The following is a 23,331-nucleotide window of genomic DNA, read 5'->3' as shown; positions in this document are numbered from 1 at the left end:
GGGGGGCTCCAGTGAACGTAGAAGTGACCGCAGTAGAGCTGGGGGTAAAGGGGAGATCACGGATGACTTCACTCCGGGTGAAACTTGGCATGGGGAAGGGGGGGGGTCAGGACTGGGGAAACTGAGTTAGCGAAGGTGCAAGCGGCCGTGTTCGTGGTTTCAGGAAACGCCTGTCTCCACACTCCCCACCTGCAAACAGGCCAAAGCGCCAGGGGTGGGTGCCGGGACCCTCTGGAGCGCCGGCCCAGGCTGCCTGCCTGGTGATCTAGGTCGATGCTGTCGTTCACTTCCGGCTGGCGCCCGGCCTCTGCCGCTCGCTCCCTCCGCCGCAGGTTAAGCCTGGGGTCCTCTCCGCGGTCGCGCGTGGCCCTGCGGCCCGGAGCGCGCGGGTGGCGGGTCCCGCTGGAGAGTGGCGGAGCGCCGGGGAGGGCCGCGGCTGCCGAGAGGGGGAAAGCCCCGGCTAAAAGCTGACAGGCTATCTCTTAACAAGTGAAGATTAATGCCCCATCTAAAACTAAGCTCCCCTAAGTGCCGTCGCGGCAAAGGAAACACTGGGAGTGAGGAAAGGCGTCGCCTGCCACTCAAAATGCCGATCTTTCCCAGCCTGTTGAAATAACCCGCCGGGGCGGCTCGAGGTGTTGACGGCCACGTTTGTCGGCTCGTCGGGCCGCCCCGGACCTTCCTCCGCGGCGACCGGAGCTCGGAACCAATCCAATCCGGGCGCCGCGGCCGCCGCCCGCGCTGCTCCTCCCTCGGTCGCGCACGCCCTCCCCGGCGGGTTCCCGAAGACTCGCGCAGGCGAGGGACCGCTCTGGAGACCCCGGGGCCTGGGGACCGAGCGACCTAGGTCACCGCCAGCCGGGTTCCCGCCCCCTCTCTCTCGCCGGCCGCCAGCAGGCTCGCTCCAGCGGCCCCGGCCTCGTAGGCGCTGAAGGCGACCGATCGAGACCCGGCACCGAGCCCGGACCCGGACGACCGGCCTGGACCCGCTCCCAACGCGTCTCGCATCGGGACGCCGCACCCCGCCAGCCCCACCTCCAGTTCCGAGGCCGGGGCCTCTAGGCGGGAGGCGGGGAGGGATCCAAGGGAGGGAGAGAGAGAGAGAGAGAAGGAGAAATCCGGCTGCCCTAACAGCGCTTTCAATTCCAGAAAACTAGCTGGGGGTTCCCTCCTTATCCCCCGCCACCGCCCACCCCCCGGCTGCGGATTCCGCTTGCGGTGGCGGCGACAGGGGCTCGGGGGACCGGAGGAGGCGCTGGAATCCTTGTAACCTTTTTGGAGACTTTGCGCTTTCAAGAGCTCTTTACCTGAAACTGACACCCGCAAGCACTCTCCGGGGACCTGTTGGGCAGATGGAGTGGCAGGGCCAGGCGGGGCCTGTTGGCGAGACACGGGGACATTTGTCATGGGTGACCCGGCGCCTCGGCTTCTGAGCCCACGCCGGCGCGGGGAGGCCCGCGCTAATGTAATAAAGCGAGAGCGACAAGAGGAAAGGCCTCTCTCGCCCCGGGGCCGCCACATGCTCGCTCCGTTTTACTGTCAGGGCTGGTCGAGGCTGTGGCTTCATTTCATATTCCATTAATATTTACAGCAGCTATTGAATTTCCCATTACAAAGTTCACCATACACACTGCTAATATGAAATTTTAATAGTATTGTGCACATTATGAAAAGTCCCGCCATTAAGAGGGGATGTGGGAGGGTCCTAGGGAGAAGTTGCCCTGGGAAGTTATCCTCCACTGAACGCTGGAAACGCTCCCACCCGCCCCCCCAAGTGGATAAATGAATTCATTTGCCACCATTCCCACAAAGATGTGAAACGGCGAGTCTGTTATCAATATTGAAATCAAAAGTGAGGGAGGGAATAAAGTGGGTAAAAATCTCTCTGGTTAAATTGAGTTTGCAAAGTTGCGCCTTTTGGTGCTTGACCCTCACTTACCGATTTCTCCACTGCTCTAGAGTTAGCCCTCCCTGGGGAAGCAGGCAGGTGAGGACTGGACAGAAGTCTCCAGGTCCTGTGGATTTCTGGGTGCAGCGGGTTCTACTAGGTGGAGGCCCCTGGCGATGGGAGAGGGGCGGCGGCGGCAGGTGTGTGAGGCGGCCCTGACCTTTTAGGGTCCCCCCACTCCTTACTCTAAGGCCCAGAAATTAAAAACGCTGCAGCACCGATCTGACCCTAGGGAGAAAAAAAAAAAATTCCCCCAAGAACCGTGAGTATCATGTTTGACAACTTCTTAGGACTGGCGCCCTAAGTTTCTGGTAGATTGTCCTGAGAAACCTGGCTCCTTTTCCAGAGCTGTGCAAGCTGCAGAAAGGGACCCGTGCTAACTTGGAGTGAAAAGGGGAGGGCTAACTTGGAGTGAAAAGGGGAGGAGAGAGGAGGTAGAGAATGAAGCTGGCCTGAACTGCTGGAAGTGATAATGCAGGAAGGCGACCCCAAAGTTTTGCAGCCTTAGGTGGCCCAAACGGTGTCAAACCCGGAGGCTCCAAGATGGTCACACCGAGTCCTAGAACAGGGTTTCTCTCCAGAGTGAAGAAGTGAGCTTGGGCTGGAGGTTCCTGATGGGACCCAGAGGAGCAGCGGGGGGAGCCCCCCCTTCAGCAAGGGCTTCCAGGCCAGTGGATTAGGTCCTGTCCCCCAGCCTTGCAGCCCTCAAGCCACCCTCCCAAATGCATCTGGCCTTCCCAGTTTGTGCATGTGTAAGGACAGGCAACTTCCTGAAAGACCCAGGGAGCCCCCAGACCCCTGTCGCCTCTAGCATTTAACCATATCCCAGAGGGGATAGTTAAAATAGAAGCAAAATCATACTTTATTTTGTTAAGGGGTGCATGCTATGTAATTTCTCTAGTTGCACGAGGCTTTCACACACTCCTGCCCGCCCTCCCTCACACCATCCCTCCCCATGTTCCTGGGGTGCAAATGGCCATACTAGGGAGCCATGGTGGTGTCTTAATAGGCTTCTATTTCTGCAGTGAGGAGGCAATTTCTGAATCTTTAGGTTACTTTTCAGCTGCAGGAAAATGACAGTACCAGAAGGTAAAGATGGGTGACATTTCCACAGGAAGATCTGGTGTTGATTTTTTTTCCCTGAGTTTTAAAAATTATTACTATTATTATTATTCCCCCAATTCTGTCTGTGTCTTTTTTTTTTTTCTTTACAGCCCCTAAATGTGTCATGCTTTGTCACATCCTCTGTGTGTGTTTTTAGAGAACATTTGAATAAAAGGCTCGATGCCAGGTATTGGTGACACAGGGGGTGGAATTTTCAGCCGTTCCACAAAGAGTTGGCCGCCTCTATTTGCATAAGGTCAGAGTAGTGCTTCTGATAGAACTTTAGCAGCATCTCTGTCTCTTAGCAACACTCTTGCACTCTTGGTCCCTGCATTAAATTGACTGGTCCCTTCCTTTTCTTCCTTTCATTGGGAGGCTTACAATAAAATGTCACCCTTCCAACCTGTGCCTGTCACCCAGTAGGTCATCTGTATCTCCCCCTCCCCCCTCCCATCCTCCTCCCCTCCCTTCCCCTCCCCCTCCCCTTTCTCTCCAGTTCCAATTAGACGAGGAGATGATTCATTTGGTGGGTTCCCAAAACTGTTTCATTCTATTGTGTTAATTAATATTAATACCATTTCTCCTTTTGTTATTATTAAAAAAGCCCTTGTAAACAGAGGCGCGATAAGGAGCAAATTGCCACCACCTGCCCAACAATGGGCCTGGAAAAGGGGTAATAAGGCGAGTGCAGATAGAGAAAGCAAGGTTTGGGTCAGCCTCCCCACCCATTTAGTTGACGCAAGGTTGAGCACAGCCTGAAAACCCTTGAAGCACTTGGAATATGCCAGGCAGCCCTCTTGGCTCTGGAATGGGACACAGTGACAGAATCCAGATGCTGATAGGTGGTGTTAATGGAGGGTCACGTTTGGACAATAGTATCCATCACCTGCCTCTTGGCTCTTCTGTCAGATGGAGTCATTTCTGACTACTGCATCACTCAGATTTGGGGTAGATTCAATTATCACCTTCACCTTGGCAACGGGATATACAAATCTATGCCTAAAGGACCAAATTATTGCTATTATTACTGCTACTGTTATTATATTTTGCCTGCATCTCCCTTGTTCATTTTAAAGTAAGAAGCCCCTAAGTGTTCAAATACCCCTTTCCTGTTTTAGCCCACCAACAGCTGCCGGTTACTCAAGCCCACAGAATAATGGGTGCTTAATTAACACAAAGAAAAATTTGTTTGAATGCCTGGATGATTATTGCTGATTTTTATAATATGATCGGTTGCCTAAATGAAACAGGATCTGGATATTTTCTAAAGTTTTGGAAACACCCAACTCAGGGTCTTGAGGCTATGTATCGAAGTGCAGAGGATGCGTTTCTTCCCTTTTTGAGAAGTGTTTGCAAGTAAGCTGCAAAAACACAAGTTGAATTGAAAAGGAGAGGAGGAATAGAGGAGCCCTGGATATGGCCATCGCTCATAAAGTTAAGAACTGATTTCCATCAGGTTAAAGATAAAATTAAAAACCTGAGAAGTTCTTCGTAAAGGGAACAGGAATCAGATGACAGGGGTGATGGTGACAATCCTTTCAGTTCTGTCTCTGTGTCCTTGAACAGAGAAACTGAACTCTTTCTTGGAAGAGTGGTTTGTTTTCTGGAACTAACATCCCTGGAGTGGGGCAAATGGGAAGGTAAAAACACCCCGCTTTTCCCCGATATTTTCACAAACCCTGGCTTCGCTTTTCCTCTCTTCTTCTAGCCTGCACGCCCTGTAATTCTTGCTGTATGTTGCTAGATAAATGTGCAGGTAATGGGGTCTGAGAAAAGCAATCAAGGTTAGAAGTCAACTAGCTCCTCTTTAATAATTCACGTGTCATATTTCTTCCACTATGTCAAGTTTGCTAAAGAAGATGGACAGGGGCTGACGGGCAGCCACTTGAGTTATTATTCTAAGCCTCAGAAGGGAGGAAAACCATAAAAAGAGATGTCCCCCGCTCTTCTCACAAAGGGGCTAAAACAGTTTAAACCTTTCTCAGAGTTCTCTGTCCCATCTTGCTCTCAGCCTGATTTCCAGCTCTTCTCCGAGCTGCCTGGAAGATGTGTAAAGATAGGAGAGCCAAGCCTGTTCCTGGGCACTTTGCCTCTTTCCCTTTACCTCTCCTTAAACATTTGTCCCCTTGCCTCTGCCCCACTGCCTTCATTCTTAACTCTCTTCCAAGTAGCAATTCTGTTCCTGTTTTTTGTTTTGTTGTTGTTGTTGTTTTTAGACACAATACAGAACACCTCTGCAAGGTCAATTTCAGTTACAGAGGATGGCTCTTGTTTTAACTTTCTTACTGATGATCTTTCTTATTTTTAAAACTTTTTTTTTTTTTCCCTCGTGGCACTATTGGTGACAGCTTCACGTATCTTCTACTTAAATCTCAATCCTTTTTCTTTTTGGAAGGTTGGGGGTGGGGGGGGGGGGGTTGGAGATGTGTGATTTTTCTTTACTCTGAATAATTGGCTGTTTCCAGAAAGAGGGAGGGACAGGGTATATTGAAAGGACAAGGACATGTGAAATCAATGCAGTTTTAAGCATATTTAAGTTGGATCCTGGAAAACAAATTGGTATGTCTTTGTGGAGATATCTACAGATAGATAGATTTCAAAAAGGAAGAGAGAACAAAATGATAAAGATTGACTAGATTGATTCTAATATGCTAAGACTTTGCCCCAGTGCAGAAATGAGCATTTTGTTCAGTGCCTTTGCTTTTCCCTGTTGCTCTTGTTACCCCAGCAGATTTGTAAGGATTCCTATTCACACAGCCCAAGCCAGGGACTGATTTCGTTTACAATTTCTTCCTCCCAGTCTTTTCAAAAGCCAAACACCAGAGGAAGGTTTTCCGTCCTGCGGGCTCAAACTTTTTCTACGTGTGACTTATTCCGTGAAAAGAACCCAAGAGTTCCGCAGACCTTTTAGCCGATGGCCAGTCCCATAAGGAACAACTATTTTGCATTTTTCGGTTCTGAAGAGTTTTCAAACAAAAGGAACACAATAAATTGATCGATCCTTGGGGCAAACACAGTTTTATCTTCAAGGTACAATGATCAGTAACGGCACACGTCATGACAGAAAAACAAGGTCTCCTATTCCATTCATTTTGTGACTCCAGTGCTCTAAAAATGATCTATTTTCCAGGTGCCTTGCCCACTCAGTTTAGTGGCTCTTTGAATTTAGCACGTTTCTGTGGCAGATGCCCACCGTGGGCACTTACGATTTGTTTTTCAGCTACGAATCTTTCCAACTTGTAGTCATAACACTGAAATACAGACAAAGCTGTATGTCTGTCTGTCTGACAAAGCTGCTGGGGGAGGGGAGGAGGGTGAAATGAAAGTTTGAGAAGAACAGCAAACAATGGTTTATTTTTTAAAAATCAGGCATATTTTGATATGAGGAGAATAAACAGTTCTGGAGAAAAAAAAAAACTTAGAGTAAAAGATTGGGTTGAAGTTGGAAAAACTAAGTTGTTTGCCCTGGTCTTGTTGCAGGGTGCGGGGGAGGGGTAAGGTCTGCCGAGATCATCACTCCAAGAAACTGCCTCTTTAAAAACCACTCCTTACAACTTTGTGGGGTTGTTACCTTTTATCTGCTTCAATCATCAGGCAAGCACTGGAGCCATTTTTCAAACACCCCTCAAGGACCCAGCCCTCTTTCCAGTGTGGGAAACACTGATGGACACTTGTTACCTATCTGCAGTTTAGCTCTTCTCTCGTCCTCCTCGAGGACAGAGGTTCATATTTTATTTGCAAATATTTTTCACCAGGAGTGGGGAGGAGGCAAAGAAGGATCTGTAGGGGTTGGGGATTTTGTTCTTGTTTTTAAGCATTTTTGCCGCAGTGTGCTAAGTATTGCTGATAGAAAGTTTCCAGTTTTCTGACTTTGATGAAGCTCAAGACCTTCAAAGAAACGAATATTACACCGAGGCTTCCTTTTGAAACTACAAACCGCCTCTTCTCTAGATTTGAGAGATGGGAATGGAATTTGGATAAACATATCACACTTGTGGGGATATAACGTCCCCCCCCCCCAACCTTTTCTTCCCGGACTTCAGATAACTACCCTCCCTGCCCCCAACTTAGCGGGCATCTGAAGACCAACCTGAAACTTGCCAGCTCACTTCCAGTTGGGGCGCTGGCTTTGTGTCCCGTTTGGGGTCCCCTGTCCCACTTTGAGTTGAGGGCAGACAAGGCTCTGCAGGTCTGAGCGCTCACAAAGACAGAACTATTTTCCACTGGCGATGGGTGATGAAAAGCTTTTGAAAAGCTGCCAGGGAGAAGGAGAAGGAGGACACGTTCCCCACCCTGCAAACTGAGCTCCTCGGGAGGGACTCTGAGCCCCCGCTACGGCTGTGGTACTGACTTAGCAGAAACCCCCAAAGACGCATCTCCCACCTCGGAGAAAAGAGAAGTCGGCTTGATCGCATTTTTCTTCGGTTTTAACTAGGCGACAGGATGTAAACTCAGAGGCAAACCAGAACAACTCAAAGAAAATCTAACGCGAGTGTGCATGGGGCACATCGCAGATTGTGGGATGAACATCCCTATTGTCGCAGAGGTCCCCGAAGCAACAGTGTCCCGGAGACAGGGAAATGCAGATTTCCTGCGTATAACCTAAAACACAAATTTGGGCGGAGGGGGGCGGCGTGAATTTTCGGGGGCGATCGCGGGCCGCGGCGGGGCTCCTGGAGCGAGGGTCGGGTCGGGGGCGGGTAGGGGGGACTCTCGGGCGGGGCCGGCGGCGCCCCCCCCCCGGGCCCCCTGCGCACCCACGCGCCGCGGCCCCCACCCAGGCCGAGCCCTCACATTCCATCTCGAGTCCTGCTCACACCTATCATTTGAAGTCATCTTCGCTCTGTCTTCCAAACATCTCGAGCATTTGTGATTCCGCTCGCCGCTCCTTCTTATTGAGTTCTCCGTGTCTCTCGGCAACTTGTCATAACCTGTAATAAAATGCCCTTTCTGGCGGGAGGTAGAGTCCAGAGGGCAGCGGTTCTATTTTCAACTGATAGCCGAGGAAAGGAGCCGCGGCGGCCTCCCTTTTGTCTGCCTCGGGCTTTAACTCCTGCGGGGCCGGCCCGGGGCTCCCGAGATCCCGGCTGGGGGGGTGGGGGAGGCGGTGCCCGCCCCGGAGCGCCCCTCCGCCCCCCTCCGGTCCCCTGGGCCCGGATCCCGGAGAAAGTTCTGGGCTTCTGAGGCGGTGCATACACGTGCAGCTGAGACGTGTTCCACAAAATGAGAAGAACCTGTTTGCGCTTTTCGTTTCTTCTTCTTCTTCTTCTTTTTTTTTTAAAAGGGTGTGGGGGGCGGTGATCCCCAGGAACAGAACGGGATGGGGACAAATAGAATGATACGGAGGTCACCTCGGCCAGCATCCTGGGAGCTTTTCACCGGGCTGTTTATTTAATTGATCCTAACCCTTTCCTTAATTAGACCCATCCTGTAGTTATTTTCGTATGTATTCGAGATTTTTCTATCCGATGTGTGAAGGTGAAGGGTTCCCACAGCCTGCGCGATGTAACCTCGCCGGGGATGGGGAGCGCGAAAGGGCGGGGGGCCCGGGTGTCCCTGGGGCCGCCTGCTCGATCTTCCCCGCAGGGGTGAGCGCCCCTGAAAGCAAACTCTGGCTTCGCAATTTCCCCCGTGGTCCGTGGTCCGCGGTGGCCTGGCACCCCGTCTCCAGCAGCCACCGTTCTGTATTGAGAAGGACCCCCTCTCCCCACACACACCCATCCACCCAGAGAGGTCACCTTGGAATCCCCTTAGGTCGCCGATGGGAGACATGGAATAGAATATTTTTCAGGTATCCTTCACTATCCGTGACAGATGTCGCCGGGTTGGGGAGGAGGATTAGGAAGGCAGGCACGGGTGAGAGGGCTGGGAAAGAGGACCCAAACCAGAATCCCTGCAACTATCTTCTTGCTGCCTTATTTTGTCGTTGGTGTATTTGTTGAAAGAAGGAAGTAGGGTAGCCAGTCATGGAGATGGTGTGAGTGTCCCCTGCCTGACCCCTGAGGCCCCATATCCACATATCCAGCCCCAGAACTCTAGATCCAGGTCCCGCCTGAATGAGGAGGTGGCTGTGAAGTTATTCTCATTCAGCTGTAAAGCAGAAACAGCCTACCCTTATGTTGCTCCCTAGGCCCGTCGCCCTGACCTTCTCAAGGGCCTTTCCAAGAGAGATGTCACCGGACTCAAGCCTGGCAGACTGAGATTCCCGACTTCCGGTGCCCACCCCTGTCCCAATTCACACACTCTCCGGTTAATTTCTTGCTACACCCGGAAGCTAGTAATAATACCTTCAAAACAGTACTTGAAAAACCCAAACCACATTCTAGCCCCTCAAGGAAACCTGCAGAAAATGGCGAGCTGTTCTGCAGAAAAATTCCTTTTCTTTGCAGGGTGGGGGAGGGGTGGGGAGAAGGAAGAGTTTGTATCCTAAACTCTGATAAGAGTCAGGAAAATACAAACACTTGATTTGAGACTAGGGGCTACTGGGGATTCCTCCACATGAAAAGTCTATTCTGTGTAGTTAAGAAAAAACAAATGCATTTCTGTCTTCTGCCCCACAGGTGCTGGTGAGATCTGGTGGGGAGAAGTTTCATATATCTGGGCAAACTTCAGAAATAGAAGCTTTTAATCGCCCTTCCCCAAGAGAAAAAAAAAAGAAAAGAAAAATAGTAAGAAGACAGAAAATGCATTTGGGTTGGAGCAGTCGTTTTGGAAAGACTCCCCTGTGCTGTTGATTGCCATGCCCAGCTTCTCTTTTTGTTTTATTTCTCAAGCTTGATGTGTGGGTCCCCAGGATGGTCCCCATTGTCGTTGGGCATCTGTAGTTGGCCTTGGGTTGTGTGGGTACTGCCACTTTTATGAAGGTGATTATTGCTGTCCCTTTTAATCTCCGGACAAAGTCAAAATCCTTTCCCCCGTGTGTCCTACTTCTGTTCAAACTGTGAGGCTATAAACCCTATACACAGTATTCATTTCAAACCCTGTTCAGAAACACTGAGGACATATTTGAGGATTCTGACAATTACAGGCCCATTCTCCCCAGTTAGCTCATAGGCTCTATTCAGAATGAAGCTATTTGGGGGCATGTAAAAGCCAGTAAATTTCCCGATGCACAAAAGAAAATGGTGCTTTCTGCCCACTGCCTATTTCCACTCGAAAGTGAATAATGCTCCAGTTACCACCAGGCCTGACTTGATTTATCTTGGTTAATAGGATTAACGTGTCAGCCCCTCTCAAGAATTTCCAAATGCAGATCTGGAGTGTCACTGACTCTCTGGTGTCTTTTTTCCTCTCTGATGGACATAATGATGCACCCCCAAGCAGAGGGCCTCTGTCCGGTGGGAACAGGCAGATTATCTGTCTCCAGTGAAATAAGGCGTGTTGCAGCCCCCTTTGCCAAGACTCAAAGCCAGAACCCAGTCACTATAAAATAATTGTGTCACTACCTCACCAGTGCCCTGTTCGTGTTTCATTTATCTTTTGACTGTAATTGAATGGTTGAAAAGCAAAAATGCAGACAAATTCCAGCTGTATTGAGATCTGTTTCTTCCTCCCCTACCTCCGCCCATCATTAGATACTCTCCCTCTCTGCACAGGAGGTCAGAGTGTATAAATATAAATTGCATTTTGCATTACTTCTAGATGAGTGAAGCTGTCAAAGCAATAATATGAGCTTTCAGTCCCACATTCTACCACTTCTTTCCCATTTTTTGGCCAGGAGGTCATGTGCAAATTGAACGTGACAACCCAGAAGACATGTCCAACAGACTCGTATTGTTACTCTGCTCAGCCTCCTGGCTCACAACAACATTAAGCCCACATTAGTCTCCAGTCTCCTCCAGGCAGGAACTCCTAAACATGGAACCCAGGCTTCTCAGAAAGTTTGCTTTGATGGGGACATTTCATCTGAAAGTGGTGAGTGCCACTAACCTAAACTATTTTTCATCCAAGTTTCATTGAGGATGCCATCCTTAGAAAGACCGGGCCAGAGTCTTACAAAAAAAACAAAAACAAAAAAACAGGTGAAAAGCTAAAGAGCCCCCAAAACACACACACACACACACACACACACACACACACACAAACATACTTGCTTCTATTTGAAATTATTGAAGTTTTCCAGAATCCAATAGCAATGTGGTTGGAAACCATTTCCTTGTTATTTGAACAATGGAGATGTCACTCAGAAAGCCACCTTAAAATATGGATTGACCTTGGATTCTTGGTAGCAAGGTGTGGTTAAAACCGTTTTAAAGACCCAATTACATAACCCAAATTAAAGTTTCAGCAGCTTATCGCTGTGATTAGAAGATGATCCTCCTCAAATTGTATCATAGCAAAGGAATTAGAAATTTTCATCAATCTGAGGAAAACGGAATGGCTTGGAGGATTGGTAATTGGCTATCAATATGACCCATTCATGTCTTGCCCAGATTGCAGTTAACGCAGAGCTGTTGTTCGCTGACAGGGTGTTTGATGGTTTCTAGGAAATGAGTGGCTGTTTTCATTCCTGTTCCAAATGGACAGGTGTCTACAACAGAATTGGCAACCTGGTTGGCACGCTCAAAGAGTGGCCAAAGAGCGAATTGTTTATGGAGAATAAACTTCCCTCCCTCCTGTGATGCTTGTGCACACACATGTGAGTGCTGGCAGTGAGGAGGGGGCAGAAATGGAGACACTGGAAACAGAAGGATTGATACAGGTCCTGGAAACTTAAGCAGGCTAATGCCCTTTTTGTTCTGAATGGCGCCATATGCAACCGCATCTCTCCTGAAGCCCATCTTGTGCTTGACCATGTTATACTCTAAGTGGACAAATGAAAGTCCATGAAAGGCATTTAGCCTTCCTTAGGATGTTTTTATTGGTCTCAATGGCTAAAATAAAATAAAATAGGAGTTTTTTACATCTTCTTAAATACGCTTTATTCTCACACATCTTTCTTTTCTCAAAAGAAAGAAAAGTGTCCTTCCCTTTTACTCTTTTGAATTATTTATTTATTATTATTATGTTATTTATTTTCATTGTTGTTATCCCCTCCTCTCTAGGTCAGATGAACTACATGGGTTTAATACCAAATGAGAGGAGGTCGTAACTTTCAGAAGCTGTACCTGCTAATACCTGATCAAATTAAGAAGTCTCCCTCTTAACCTCAGTGGATACCATCCCATTTTATCACATTATACCTCTGTGGTGCCCTTCAGATCCATGAACGTATTCACCTCTCCTTTCACCTTTACATATATTCCTGACCTTCCCAAGTTACTGTTTATGCAAATGATTTTTATATCCTGAACATTATTAAGAAACAATGCACGAGTCATAGTCTTAAGAAAAAAATCAATCACTGTAATGCCCCAGGAACTGCCATCTCTTTTACTGTCCAATCTCTACTTCCACAAGTGTTAAAGTTGTTTTAAGTCGGGGAAAATAGTTTTTTAAAAAGAATTAAAAAAAAAATACTCCTGGGCCAATGAAACTGAAGCACCCACAATTTTTAGTTTTTCCAAATTTAAAAATGTGAAGCTCCCAGTCAGAAGATTTTATCATTCTTTTCCTTTATCCTGACTTGTCTCATTTTAATGAAATATCTGTGTAAACTTGCCATCAATTTTTAGTTCATTTCTACTCCTCCACATTGCCAGAAATTCTAGCAATGAAGGTGAAAGCCTTTGGAGTAAGGTTCTTATACCTCTGTGTGATGCATTCTATGATCTTGGGCACATCCAACTATTCTCTGAGCCTCTGTTTCTTCATCTGTAATGTGGGGATATTAATAGTCTTTAATTTACAAACTTGTTTGAGGGCTCATGTTTTCCACATTTCTGGAAAGGAGTTAGTCCTCAATCAGTATAAAGCATCATCGTGCTGTTGCAGATGATAGTGTAACCTCTCAAAGTATTAGAAGCTTCATCTGTGGTGCAGAAATAATAATATGGTTGTAGACATTAGGCATAGTGTAGACATAGACATTTTGGCCAAACCAAAGCAGACCTTCAGTAAACAGGTGGTGGTTGGAGGTTGTCCCATTCAGAGACCCCGTGGAAGTGGGTGAAGGACTCACTTTGGAAAGAAATTCATTCTTTAGGAGTTCCACCTGGTGGTTCTTCATGCCTGGATCTAGAGGCTAAGTTGGTAGAGGATAGCATGAAGGAATCCAAGCCGAGATCAGTGCCCAGTTATCTCTCTTTGTCCCATGACCATAACTCAATACCTTGCCCTCTCATGAATTCCTCCCACCGGCTTAGGGTGAGAACCCCCAGCCAGAGTGGGTTGGGGTAGACAACCCAAGCCTACCTCTACTGTTGAAGAAACAGATGACATGAGACTCAGGGAATATGTTTCATTGATTTGTAGACGAATCTTCAGAGCTGAAGGAGAATATAGATACAGAATTGGAATATACTGTTTACTTCCTGGTATTATAAATTCACTTCTACATATAAGATCAAACCTTTCTGGAGTTCGTATATAAGGATAGACTAAGGTGCCATTTGAAGATCATGTTGAAGGAACACAAAGGGACCCTGCAGCTGGTAGCCTCCAGTACCTGCAGAGACCCTGGCAGTTCCGGGAAGATTTGTTCTGCCTGGGAAGGAGCCATCAGTCCTGGTTCTCTAGGACCTTCACATTAAGCCAATAACTAAGTTTGATTTGGTTTCTCAGGGGTGGTATGTCTATATATATGTGGAATATATATACATGTTAAATAATATTTCATAACTTTGGAGATTCTCTTGTACATCAGAGTTCATAAATATAATCTCCCTGGAGGCCAGGGCCGTTGGCAAGAACTGGAAATTTCGAATTTTAGACCATTTACGTATAACACTACTAAATAAAATGCTTGTACTAGATGTGTAAAATATTTCCACATATAAAACCATACATTCTTTGAATGATGAGAAAACCAGTTTGATAACCTAATAATAATAAAAAAGAAAACCTGTTTGTTCAGATAGACCCTATTGCTGACTCATGGTATCAGATTTGCTGTGTGTGTGTGTGTGTGTGTGTTCCCACTCTATCAACTGCCCAGTGATATTTAAAACCTCTAATGTCTTCAGTTCAGCACAAAAGCCAAATGGAATTTGGTTCACTCCATTCTCTCTAAACATAACTGCCTCATTCTGTAAGCATAAATTAGATTTAGCGAAAATTAAAATGTAGGCAAGAAGAAATAACTTCTCTACCCAGTCACCACAGAAGACCCACATAGCCAAGTGTCTGGAATTTGCCCGTCATCTGCTTTTCTGACCATAGGGAGCAGCTCAAATGACAGGCACACAGATGGACACATCCTGTGATTAATGGCATCTACCAGGCCTGGTGGTGAGGATGCAGAAAATGGCGGCAGACATGAGCTAGTCCCCTCTTTGGTTCAGTGTTCCTTCCAAGGTTTGAAGGAGAGAGGAATCAGGAACAATTCCAGCCCTATTCTTCGCTAGAAGATCTGAAGGCACCCTTCTTGCAGTCTCCAGAATCATCTGCCAAGACCAGACCTTTGATGGGTAGCTCTACTGGCCTTCTGACCGGCCCATCAAAATTACATTTTCCCTCCTACCTTCCCTTCCTTCCTTCCTTTGTTTCTTGTCCTCTATGTCTTCATTCTTTTTCCCTCTTTCCTTTTTTCCTTCCCCTTTTCCCAAGCATTGTGTCACCTCAGCAATCTCAGATTGCAAACTAGCTCACCACAGTGAGCTTTCCACTGAATATCTAAGGAACAGATGGAAGTGTGTGAAACTGGGAAGGGTCTGAAAGGGCAGCATGAAGACCTATAGCAACCTCCAGGCTAGTGCCCTTGGACTTCACCTCAGCTACCCTCTAGCCAAGTGGGTCATGCCTAACCATGGCATTTCTAACACATCAAGAATACAGGAGACCAGTGGGGCACCTGCATGGCTCAGTCGATTAAGCCTCTGACACTTGATTTTAACTCAGGTCATGATCTCAGGGTCATGGATTGAGCCCTATGTCAGGCTCCACGAAGAGCATGAAGCCTGCTTAAGTTTCTCTCTCCCTCTGCCCCTCCTACCTGCTTCTTCCCCCTCCACTCTCTCTCTCTTTAAAAAAAAAAAAAAAAAAAAAAAAAAAAAATATATATATATATATATATATATATATATATATATATATATATATAATCAGAGACCAAGATCCTACCACTAGAAATGGGCCAAATTTGATGCCATAGTCTTGGGATCATACCCAAGTTGATAATTCTCTCCTTTACTGGCTTCCAATTTTTAATTTGTTTTAAATAAGTAATCAAGACATGCAAAAGGTAAAAAAGGGTGAAAAATCTTCCTTCAGTCCTATTTTCCAGACCATCCCACCCAAACTACCATGCTCTTTTTTTTGTTTTTAATTAATAGACTCTCTCAGAGCAATTTAGATTTATAGAAAAATTTAATAGAGGGGCACCTGGATGGCTCAACCACTTAAGCATCTGACTTTGGATGCTCAGGTCATAATCTCAGTGCCCTGGGATTGAGCCCCCCATCCCCCAATTGGACTCTGTGCTCAGAAGGGGAGTCAACCTGAGATTCTCTCCTCCCTCTCCTTCTGCCCCTCCCTCCACTCATGTTCTTGCTCTCTCTGTCTCTTTCTAAAATTAAATAAATAAATCTTACAAAAAAAAAAAAAAGAAAAAATTGAGTGGAAAGTTTAAAATGGTCCTATATTACCTTACACTCCTCTCCACCTTTCCTCCCTATTATTAATATTTTGCTTTAATGTAGTATATTAGTTAGACTTGATGAGCCAATACTGATACATTATTATTAGCCACAATTCACAGTTTACATTAGGTTCACTCTTCGTGTTGTTGTACATTCTTTGGGTTTTGGCAAATGTATAATGACATTTATCTACCACCATGGTATTAGATAGAATAGTTTCACTGCCCTATAAATCCTCTGTGTTCAGGGCACCTGGGTGGCTCAGTCATTAAGTGTCTGCCTTCATCTCAGGTCATGATCCCAGGGTCCTGGGATGGAGCATCAAATCAGGCTCCCTGTTCGGTGGAAGTCCTGCTTCTTCCTCTCCCACTCCCCTTGCTTGTCTTCCCTCTCTCACTGTCTCTCTGTCAAGTATATAAATAAAAAATATTTTTTAAAAAATCCTCTGTGTTCTACCTATTCATCCCTCCCTCCTCTACAAAACCTCTGGCAATGTCTGATGTTTTTGCTGCTCCATCCTTTTGCTTATTCCAGAAGGCATGTACTTGGAATCATACAGCATGTAGCCTTTTAAGACTAGCTTCTTTCTCTTAACAGTATGCATGTAAGGGTCCTCCATGTCCATTCATGGCTTAAGTGCTCATTTTTTACTGATGCATAGTATTGTATTGTTGATATACAACAGTTTATCCAATCACCCACTGATGCACATCTTGATTGGTATTATGCCGTCTTCCTAAGTAGGAATAAAGCTCCTAGAAACACTCAGAACGTGTAGGTTTCCCTGTAGACAGAAATCTTCAACTCAGATGGAACTCGAACCACCAAGGAATGTGATTACTAGATCATATGGTAATAATATATTTAGTTTTGTAAGAAACTGCCAACCTATCTTCCAACTCAGTGCGGTTTTTTGTTTTGTTTTTGTTATCAGTAGTTTTAAAGTACATATTAGTTAGCAGAATAGGTACTTAGCAAAGACGGAAACCCAGACCCCGCCAGCCGCTCCTGGTAGACACCAAGACAAGAGCTACCACCATCTGCAGGGAAACAGTGTCAACCATAAGAACATAAACTTGATCAAGCTACAAGGATTTACTTTTTGCCTTGGCTACATACTCGCTTTGTGACTTCGGGCATGCTTGTTTTCCCAGCTACAATTAGGCTTGGTAACAGTACCCAGATTCTAGAGTTCTGAAAATTACTGAAATATCCCATACACATTTTGGCACACCACTTGGTAAAAGTAAGTGCTCAATAACTGTTCATTATTTTTTTTATATCTTATTACAAAACCACCATCTTTCCCACAACTTCTTCCCAAACAGTCAGTGCTCTTTAGGGATGATTCTGTGTAATAGTGCATTCAAGGGATCCAAAGACAAAACAATTTGATACATTATATAATCGGGGGGGGGGGGCGGAATGTGCAGCAGCTAAAATAAAAAGAAATCAAAGCTAGAGAGACAACGTCTTTAAGTGTGGAGCGTTTTGATCCACAGAATAAATTCCCTCACTTTCCTCTCACCCTGGATTCCCATTAGTGTTTTGCTGGCTCAGAACGCTCGGGGGTGAGTCCTAGATTATGAAATGCCCTCTCTCTGGTGGCCTGCCAAAGCCTGCTCTGCAGACTCCCAGACTAACCTGGCACCGGCTCACGGTAAGAAGCCTCCTCACCCCGAGGGCCTGACTAATGCTCATGTTTTTTCCTTTCTCAGACAACTCCACAGGCGGGCTGTTGGGTGGGGGCGGGTGGCGGGTGGCATTAAGCAATCCATGTGGTAATTTTTTTTTTCTATTTCTTTGGGCAATTCTTACATGATGACATAATGATATGTGCTAACAATGAAAAATAAATGCACTGTGGCTCTATCTCTTTGTACTGAGTTTATTTTGGAAATTAACAAACACACAAACAAGAAATCCTCTCCTGCGCATTCCTGATTAATAATCTATGGCTACCCACAATGCCCACACACTGGTGGAAACGGAAACATTTGAGGGCATCTACCAGCTGATTTGCCTTCATTATATCAGATGACAAGTTTTCCTGTTTTAACTGCACGGGCAGGGTTTACGTGTCATGAGGTCAGAGTATATGGAATTTTTTTTTTTTTTAACCAAGAGCAAACAATGAAACCGGATAACTTATTCAGGGCATATGGCTCAAAAGTAGGCATTCACTGATATGAGGCATATCACATTAACAAAGCCCCACACTAAGGGCAAATTTGGAGCAAAATCTTTCTGTTTATCTGTAAAACTGAAATATGTCCAGCAGAGCTCAGAATCCTGCTGAGGAATTACAAACAGGGTAGGTTTGAAAAGTTGAACGTAGGACATGTGGGTCTGCTGGAGTCGTCCAAATCAATGGCCACAGCCAGGTTTTAAGACTGTCCAGCCCATCGGTCCTGTGGAAGGGAGAACAGGAAGAGGGCAGAGGGTCAGAATGAGCAGGGTCTTTCTTGTCCCTCTCTCCCACCCTACTCAAGGGCCTCACCATCCCAGCACTGCTTAGTGGGGTCATGAGAAAACGAAGGGAAGAACAGAGGAAAGAAAGAAAGAGCCAGTACCCAGAAGAGATCTCCCACTCCAGATTTGCTTTGGGTACATAAGCTTTTTCAAGAAGGCATATAGTTGGAATCATACAGCATGTAGCCTTTTCAGACTAGCTTCTTTCTCTTAACAGTATGCATGTAGCGGTCCTCCATGTCCAGGGAAATCCCTCTTCTGTTCTAAAAATTCCTATGCACTTTTTTTCTTTTAAAATTTATATATTTATTTGAGAGCGAGTATGTGAGAGCAGGGTAGGGGCAGATGGAGAGAGAGAGAGAATGATTCCTTAAACAGACTCCACACTGAGTGTGAAGCCCAACTCCGAGCTCGATCCCAGGACTCTGAGATCATGAACCTGAGCTGAAATCTGGTTGGCAGCTTAACCAACTGAGCCACCCAGGTACCCCTAGGACCCTTTATGCCTCAAGGTCTAGTTCGATGAGTCTGGATCATGATTAAGGCACAGTATCCAGATCAGACAACAAAAACCAACTTGAGCTCTGGGTCCATCCCATGCTTGCTCTGAGACTTGAGCCCTTCTTCTCTGAATCTCACTTTCTTTGGTTGTGAAATCCAAATGGGACCAGTATCCTACCTTCCCTCCAGCTGCTGTAAGGATCATGGAAAGTAACAGGGCCCAGCATGGTCTCTCACGCACAGTGAGTGTGGAGTCTAGGTTTTTACTGCATTACTGTTGCCATCATTCCTATTTTGAGTTGACTAGCCAGGTATGGATATTTTTCTGTCTAAAACAGGAAATAGGCAGGAAAGGGATTAGTCATAGCAGGGTTCAGCCATGAACACTAGAGCTGGGTATTTCAGTAGCCTCGGATGCCACTAGTGGTGCCACGTCTGCCATTTAATTCAGTTCAACAAATGCATTTCAAGAACTAGGTTCCAGGTGAACACCACATTGCCCCTGCCTGACCAGCACTTGGACTACCAGGGGAATTTCACCAGCATAGCTGTCCAGTTGAAGTGATGTCATGTGAAGTTGGAGACAGTCCCTCAAAACAAAAGCCTGACCTCTGAATATGAATTAATAGATGGATTATCTTAATCCCTCTCCTCCCTAAATCAATATGATATTTTCATAATATAATTTCTGTTCAAAGTTTTTTTTTTTCTTTATTTGATAGACAGGGATCACAAGTAGGCAGAGAGGCAGGCAGAGAGAGAGGAAGGGAAGCACTCTCCCTGCTGAGCAGAGAGCCCGATGGGGGGCTTGATCCTAGGACCCTGGGATCATGATCTGCACTGAAGGCAGAGGCTTAACCCACTGAGCCACCCAGGCACCCCTGTTCAAAGTCTTTTGAAAATATTCTCTGCCAACTGCTTTAAAATATATCTAGGTGAGAGTTGTGTCCTAGATATCCATTAAGGAAAAGGTGCTTCCAAATACACAGTTTGTCTGCTTTCGTCCAAAGGATTTGTCTGCCACTGTGTAGATCCGGTTGAATTATGGCTGTTTAACAATTTGGCATACAACCTCTGCTTCAATTTTCATTTTTTTTTTCTGGTCATGAAATGGTGTTATGGTCAAAAATGATGGTGTGGGACCCTGCTCTGATCCCCCAACCAAGTTTCAGAATTTATTCTTATATTTGTGCCTGGGTGACTCAGTCGGTTAATCATCTGCCTTGTTTCTCAAGCTCTTGGTTCCCCGTCTGTGAGCTTTACTTCGGCTTACAAATTACCGCTTACCGTTGGAGCTCAGTGCTTAGCACCAATATTTGCATGTACTACGTGCTCAATGATCTTTGATGAGAGTATAAGAGAGAGAAGACAGGAAGGCACAGAGGATGGAAGGGAAGAAGGGAGGGAGGAAAGACAAATAAGAAAAAGGCCAAGGGCACCTGGGTGGTTCCGTGGGTTAAGCCTCTGCCTTCCGCTCAGGTCATGATCTCAGGGTCCTTGGATCGAGCCCCACATCAGGCTCTCTGCTCTGCAGGGAGCCTGCTTCCTCCTTTCTCTCTCTGCCTGCCTCTCTGCCCACTTGTGATCTGTCAAATAAATAAATAAAAATCTTAAAAAAAAAAAAAAGAAGAAGAAAAAGAAAAAAAGAAAAAGGCCAAAAGTGTGTCACTGTAGAGGCATTCCTAATTTGTCATTACCCACTGACTATACACACACATGCATGAGCCTCTCTCCTCTGTTTTCCCTTTTAGACAGAAATACCAAAATTCAAACAAAGTTAAAGGCATTCCTGCTTCACTGTGTACCCCAATTTGATCCTTTTTTTTTTTTTTGGTCATTGTGGGCCCCCACAATGCAAGTATCTTTCAAAGCCAATTTAGTCAACAAGCATGAAGTATCATGTTTTTCCCACACACATCTCAATAAATAAATGACAAGATGTGTTTTATTAAAATATAATTTTTCATCTACATTTTGAAAATCTTACAAAAGTTTTAAGTCATCAAATAATTCCACCTTGACAATGACATTGCAAAACTAATAAAAAGAAGTCACCAGAAATCATACTATTTGTGGATGCAGGCGACGATGAGGCATAGCTCAGCAAAAATCTAGAGAAAATGTGGTCTTTGGAGAGTCACTTTACTTATAATTTTATTTTATTAGTAACCAATGCCTGAAATGTCCATTTACTTGATAAAATGATGTCTATCTTATTTAGTAAAAAGTAGACTTTGTTGCACCCAAAAGATATCCAAACTGGAAAAGAGTTGTGTCGGACTCCTTTAGGACATTTCCTGTGGGATAAAAAGTCTCAAGCCATAGAGGGCTATAAGATGAGACCCTGCACAGTATATGAATTAGATATTTTATTTTATTTTTTATTTTTTTAAGAAGTAGGCTTCATGACTAGCTTGGAGTTCAATGCAGGGCTTAAACCCATGATGGTGAGATCAAGACCCACACTGAGGGGCACCTGGGTGGCTCAGTGGGTTAAAGCCTCTGCCTTTAGCTCAAGTCATGATCTCAGGGTCCTGGGATCAAGTCCCTCATTGGACTCTCTGCTCAGCAGGGAGCCTGCTTCCTCCTCCCTCTCTCTCTGCCTGCCTCTCTGCCTACTTGTGATATCTGTCTGTCAAATAAATTAATAAAATCTTAAAAAAAAAAAAAACCCACATTCAGTTCAAGAGTGGGAAACTTCACCAACTGAGCCACATAAGCACCCCAGTAGATGAATTAGATAAAATTATTTCCAAGAAATTTTCCTTTGCTTTTGGTAGATTTCTCTTTTAGTGTGCAAGAAATCGAGAAAGAAAGAAAGAAAGAAACAAACAAACAATAGTATCTTTGAGGAAAATACTGCACATTCGCCTGTGTTCTTGTCTTCACCTTTTACTTCCTCACCTGAAGGAAGGTAGTGCAGGAATGGCAGGATTCCAGAGCAGGGTAGATTCACTCATGACAGGAGATTTCAAAAGTTAGAATTATTAAATCTGGGCTGGAAAATAAGAGAGATTTACTTAGGCATTAAAGGTAGTGGTACTGGCCGGTAAAATTGACAGATCCTTATTACATTGTCCCAAGAGACACTGCGCTCCTCAGCATAGTTAATGCTAAGGAAATTTAAAGCAAGCTATGGAAAATACTTCTTCACCTGGTAGAATTCATTCTGAGGAATTTACTGCCACAGGCAGTCATGAAATCAATCACGGAGTTGGATTTTTCAAAGGGGCAGGATAATGTATGACCCACTCTTCTGGCTAGTTGGGAAGGATAGAAGCAATCAATTCGCCTGCTTCTAGGAGATCACAGTTGATTACAAGTGGGGTCAGTGAAAAGATGTCCCCCCCCTCTTGATCAGGATAATTAAAAAGTGTTTGCTCATGCTCACTTGTCCTGGAAAGAAATAGGAAATGGGATATAGAGATCAAATGACCTGATCCAATATGACAAATGTTTTTTGACAGGGACAGAGCATTAAGCAACACAAAGATCAATCCAGGAACTAATTATAGGTCTTGCTAAAATATCTTTTCATCAAAACATTTTTTCTGGTAATATGAATATTACACGATGTTTTTGTTTTTTAATCTGATTCTCTGACAAGTATTCTTGGAAGACATCTACCAAACCTGAAAACACTTAACAATCATGACTTCTCTTTTTCCCAATGGAAAGCAGAGTTTCATCAAAAGTTGTGAGTACACTGGAAATATGAACAAGACAATGGAAACTTTGATGTTGTCGTGATGGTCAGCAATAAACTCCTTTGATAAAGTTATCACAGGTTAAATCCAGCATCTCTTTCTTTTGGAATCAGTATCTCACCTTTTTACCTTATTTTTCTTGGAAATGTGTAGTCTCTGGGACATCACTTGGCACTATAGCATATGTATGAAAAACAACATTGCAGAAGAAAACAAATACCATATCATTTCACTCAAACATGGAATTTAAGAAACAAATGGAAAAAAAGAAAAAAAGAGATAAAAGCCTAAAAACAGACTCTTAACTATGGAGAACAGCCCGATGGTTACCAGGGGAAGGTGGGTGGGAATGGGGGAAAGAGGAGATGGGGATTAAAGAACACATTTATCATGACGATCACGGAGTAATGTACAGAATTGCTGAGTCACTACACAGTACACCTGCAACTAAGAGAACACAGTACGTTGAAAAAGGAGGAGGAGGAGGAGAAACAGAGGCACCTTGCTGGCTCAGTACATATAGCGTGTGACTCTTGATCTCGGGGTTGTGAGCTCGAGCCTTATATTCTATGTAGAGATTACTTAAAAATAAAATCTTTTAGGGTGTCTGGGTGGCTCCGTCAGTTAGGCATCTGCCTTTGGCTCAGGTCATGATACCAGGGTCTTGGGATCAAATCCTGGGTCAGGCTCCCTGCTCAGCATGGAGTCTGCTTACCTCTCTGCCCCTCCCCCTACCATGTAAATGCACAAGCGAGCTGTCTCTCAAAAATAAATAAATAAAAATTTTAAAAATTTAAAAAATAATAAAATTAAATTAAAACAAAACAAAACAAAGCAAATCACCGGACTTCTGGCATTCTAATTCATGGGCTTCAGAGAGAGACACTAAAAAAGATATTTCAGGTGAGGTTGGGGCCTGCAT

The 23,331-nt window shown here is 45.2% G+C and overlaps 1 long non-coding RNA gene across 1 annotated transcript; it reads right to left on the bottom strand.

The window, feature by feature from the left end:
- Nucleotides 1–17,597: 17,597 nt before the first annotated feature.
- Nucleotides 17,598–19,027, bottom strand: LOC131999082 (uncharacterized). The gene is made up of 2 exons (XR_009399011.1): nt 18,881–19,027; nt 17,598–18,140 (listed from the first exon to the last, which is right to left on the bottom strand). It is a non-coding gene; the product is annotated as an uncharacterized LOC131999082 (long non-coding RNA).
- Between the last annotated feature and the right edge of the window lie 4,304 nt (nt 19,028–23,331).

This window comes from Mustela nigripes, chromosome 13 (assembly GCF_022355385.1).
Source record: "Mustela nigripes isolate SB6536 chromosome 13, MUSNIG.SB6536, whole genome shotgun sequence".
Classification (NCBI taxonomy): domain Eukaryota; kingdom Metazoa; phylum Chordata; class Mammalia; order Carnivora; family Mustelidae; genus Mustela; species Mustela nigripes.
This window is presented reverse-complemented; position numbering and strand designations above follow the sequence as displayed.